The sequence below is a fragment of the Ranitomeya variabilis genome, chromosome 4, assembly GCF_051348905.1.
Source record: "Ranitomeya variabilis isolate aRanVar5 chromosome 4, aRanVar5.hap1, whole genome shotgun sequence".
NCBI classification, from domain to species: domain Eukaryota; kingdom Metazoa; phylum Chordata; class Amphibia; order Anura; family Dendrobatidae; genus Ranitomeya; species Ranitomeya variabilis.
Window position 1 is genome coordinate 349,341,183 of NC_135235.1, and position 4,574 is coordinate 349,345,756.

A 4,574-nucleotide genomic window follows, 5' to 3' on the forward strand; every position below is an offset into this window, starting at 1 on the left:
CGCGAAAAGCGCCATTTCTCAGCCAATGAAGGTGAACGCAGAGTGTGGGCAGCGTGATGACATAGGTCCTGGTCCCCACCATCTTAGAGAAGGGCATTGCAGTGATTGGCTTGCTGTCTGCGGCGTCACAGGGGCTATAAAGGGGCGTTCCCGCCGACCGCCATCTTACTGCTGCTGATCTGAGCTTAGGGAGAGGTTGCTGCCGCTTCGTCAGAAGCAGGGAGAGCGTTAGGCAGGGTCCACTAACCACCAAACCGCTTGTGCTGCAGCGATTTCCACTGTCCAACACCACCTTCGGTGTGCAGGGACAGTGGAAGCTATATTTTTTTTTTTTTCCCCTCAGCGCTGTAGCTCATTGGGCTGCCCTAGAAGGCTCCCTGATAGCTGTATTGCTGTGTGTACGCCACTGTGGAAACCAACTGCTTTTTTCAAAGCACATATCCTCTTGTTCCTTCCTTTCTGCACAGCTATCTTTTTTGTTTGTCCACACTTTTTATTTAATTTGTGCATCAGTCCACTCCTATTGCTGCCTGCCATACCTGGCTGAGATTACTGCAGGGGAGATAGTAATTGTAGGACAGTCCCTGTTTTTTTTTTGTTTTGTTTTTTGTGGGAGATTAAGATTGGCATTTCTGCTAGAGTGCCATCCCTGTGTGTGCCATCTCTCACTGAGTGGGCCATAGAAAGCCTATTTATTTTTTCCTTCATTTGTGTTCTAAAATCTACCTCAACACAAAAACACTACATCAATCAGTGGGAGAAAAATATTGGCCTCAGTCAGGGCTTGTGTGCCACTGCTATGTGTGCTATCTCTCATTCAGTGGGCTATAGAAAGCCTATTTATTTTTTTTTTTTTTTTTATATTATTTGGTTTCTAAAGTCTCCCTGAAAAAAAAAAAAAAACCTAAAAAAACAGTGGGAGAGTAATATTGCCCTTTCAGCTTGTGTGCCAGTCTTGACTCCTGGGTGTGCCACCTCTCTCTCTAATTGTGGGCCATAGAAAGCCTTTTTATTTTTTTCCTTCATTTGTGTTTTAAAATCAACCTCAACACAAAAACACTACATCAATCAGTGGGAGAAAAATATTGGCCTCAGTCAGGGCTTGTGTGCCACTCCTGTGCGTGCCATCTCTCATTCAGTGGGCCATAGAAACCCTTGTTTTTTTTTTTTTTTTTTAATATTATTTGGTTTCTAAAGTCTCCCTGAAAATAAAAAAAAAAAATACATAAAAAAACAGTGGGAGAGTAATATTGCCCTTTCAGCTTGTGTGCCACTCTTGACTCCTGGGTGTGCCACCTCTCTCTCTAATTGTGGGCCACAGAAAGGCTATTTATTTTTTTTTGTTTTTTTAATATTATTTGGTTTCTAAAGTCTCCCTGAAAATAAAAAAAAAATACATAAAAAAACAGTGGGAGAGTAATATTGCCCTTTCAGCTTGTGTGCCAGTCTTGACTCCTGGGTGTGCCACCTCTCTCTCTAATTGTGGGCCATAGAAAGGCTATTTATTTTTTTTGTTTTTTTAATATTATTTGGTTTCTAAAGTCTCCCTGAAAATAAAAAAAAAAAAACATAAAAAAACAGTGGGAGAGTAATATTGCCCTTTCAGCTTGTGTGCCAGTCTTGACTCCTGGGTGTGCCACCTCTGTCCCTCTCATTCAGTGGGCCATAGAAAGCCTTTTTTTTTTTTTTTTAATATTATTTGGTTTCTAAAGTCTCCCTGAAAATAAAAAAAAAAAAAACATAAAAAAACAGTGGGAGAGTAATATTGCCCTTTCAGCTTGTGTGCCAGTCTTGACTCCTGGGTGTGCCACCTCTCTCTCTAATTGTGGGCCATAGAAAGCCTTTTTATTTTTTTCCTTCATTTGTGTTTTAAAATCAACCTCAACACAAAAACACTACATCAATCAGTGGGAGAAAAATATTGGCCTCAGTCAGGGCTTGTGTGCCACTCCTGTGCGTGCCATCTCTCATTCAGTGGGCCATAGAAAGCCTTGTTTTTTTGTTTTTTTTTTAATATTATTTGGTTTCTAAAGTCTCCCTGAAAATAAAAAAAAAAATACATAAAAAAACAGTGGGAGAGTAATATTGCCCTTTCAGCTTGTGTGCCACTTTTGACTCCTGGGTGTGCCACCTCTCTCTCTAATTGTGGGCCATAGAAAGGCTATTTATTTTTTTTGTTTTTTTAATATTATTTGGTTTCTAAAGTCTCCCTGAAAATAAAAAAAAAAATACATAAAAAAACAGTGGGAGAGTAATATTGCCCTTTCAGCTTGTGTGCCAGTCTTGACTCCTGGGTGTGCCACCTCTCTCTCTCATTCAGTGGGCCATAGAAAGCCTTGTTTTTTTGTTTTTTTTTTAATATTATTTGGTTTCTAAAGTCTCCCTGAAAATAAAAAAAAAAAAACATAAAAAAACAGTGGGAGAGTAATATTGCCCTTTCAGCTTGTGTGCCAGTCTTGACTCCTGGGTGTGCCACCTCTCTCTCTAATTGTGGGCCATAGAAAGCCTTTTTATTTTTTTCCTTCATTTGTGTTTTAAAATCAACCTCAACACAAAAACACTACATCAATCAGTGGGAGAAAAATATTGGCATCAGTCAGGGCTTGTGTGCCACTCCTGTGCGTGCCATCTCTCATTCAGTGGGCCATAGAAAGCCTTGTTTTTTTGTTTTTTTTTAAATATTATTTGGTTTCTAAAGTCTCCCTGAAAATAAAAAAAAAAATACATAAAAAAACAGTGGGAGAGTAATATTGCCCTTTCAGCTTGTGTGCCACTCTTGACTCCTGGGTGTGCCACCTCTCTCTCTAATTGTGGGCCATAGAAAGGCTATTTATTTTTTTTGTTTTTTTAATATTATTTGGTTTCTAAAGTCTCCCAGAGAAAAAAAAATAAATAAATTAGGTGGGAGATTAATATTGACATTAGTGATTGAGTGACAGTCCTGCGTGTGTGTCATCTCTGTGATTTGGTGCCACAGAAAACAGAGTGTGTAACATTGTGCCTGATTTTCCTTGTGGTCTCACCAACCTGTTAAGGGATATTGAAATCATACTGAAGTTATAGCTCACCGTGTAAGTTGTTTGACAGCAACTTCTAAAGTTACTTTGGTTAAGATTTTTAAACAATGAGGAAGTCTGGTGCAAGAGGTCGTCGTGGGCGTTCATTGTCAGCTGGTAATGATGGTAGTGGTAGTGGAGCATCAGGTGGTCGTGGGGATAAAAATATTCCACCTAAGTCTGGAGCTGTGGAGCCAGTTTCGTCGTCAGGCTACACAAGGCCTCGAACGCTCTCTTTTCTGGGAGTAGGAAAACCGCTTTTAAAGGCGGAGCAGCAACAGAAAGTTTTGGCTTACATTGCAGACTCAGCCTCTAGCTCTTTTGCCTCCTCTTCAGAAACTGGTAAATGTACAAGCAGCGCGTCGCTTGTGGATGTTCACGGTCAGGGACAAGTCGCTTCCTTGTCCTCCTCAGCAAAAACTACAACAAGAGAGAAGGATGCAGCAGGCGACACAACGGGTCACTCCATGGAGCTCTTTACACATACCGTCCCTGGCTTAGAAAGTGAAACATTTAACAGACCATGCCCATTACAAGTAGATTCTGACATGGAGTGCACTGATGCACAGCCACAGCCAGAGTACTATGCTGCTCCTTTGACTCAGACCACCACATTGCCCTCTCAGGGTACAGATCCACAATCAGACCCTGATGAGACTATGTTGCCCCGCCACGAACGCTATACCACCGACCGACACAGTGACACAGACGAAGTTGCACACGAGCTCGAAGAGGAGGTAATAGATGACCCAGTTATTGACCCCGATTGGCAGCCATTGGGGGAACAGGGTGCAGGCGGCAGTAGTTCAGAAGCGGAGGTGGAGGAGGGGCCGCAGCAGGCATCAACATCGCAACAGGTTCCATCTGCCGGGCCCGTATCTGGCCCAAAACGCGTGTCAAAGCCAAAACCTGTTGGAGGACAGCGTGGCCATCCGGTTAAAGCTCAGTCTGCAATCCCTGAAAAGGGATCTGAGTCTAGGAAGAGTGCAGTCTGGCATTTTTTTAAACAACATCCAACTGATCAGCGCAAAGTCATCTGTCAAAAATGTTCAACTAGCTTAAGCAGAGGTCAGAATCTGAAAAGTCTAAATACTAGTTGCATGCATAGACACTTAACCACCATGCATTTTCAAGCCTGGACTAACTACCAAATGTCCCTTAAGGTTGTAGCACCCTTGGCCAATGAAGCTAGTCAGCAACGCAACATCCCTTCCGTCACTGTAAGGCCACCATTTTCCGCACCACCGGCAGTATCTGTGCAGGTTTCTTTGCCAGCCAAAAGCAGTCAGGGTCAGGGAATCACCAGTTTAGTAGGAGGAAATATTGCATCTAGGGCACCGGCGGAAACAATACCGTCTCCAACCGTCTCTCAGTCTGCCATGTACACCGGCACACCCGAAAGTTCCACGATCTCCTGCTCTCCAGTCCAGCTCACCCTACATGAGACTCTGGTTAGAAAAAGGAAGTACTTATCCTCGCATCCGCGTACAAAGGGTTTTAACGCCCACATAGCTAGAC

At 42.7% G+C, this 4,574-nt stretch overlaps 1 long non-coding RNA gene across 1 annotated transcript; it reads right to left on the bottom strand.

The window, feature by feature from the left end:
• Nucleotides 1-1,245: 1,245 nt before the first annotated feature.
• Nucleotides 1,246-3,100, bottom strand: LOC143764755 (uncharacterized). Its single transcript, XR_013213264.1, has 2 exons — nt 1,469-3,100; nt 1,246-1,298 (listed from the first exon to the last, which is right to left on the bottom strand). It is a non-coding gene; the product is annotated as an uncharacterized LOC143764755 (long non-coding RNA).
• Nucleotides 3,101-4,574: the final 1,474 nt, after the last annotated feature.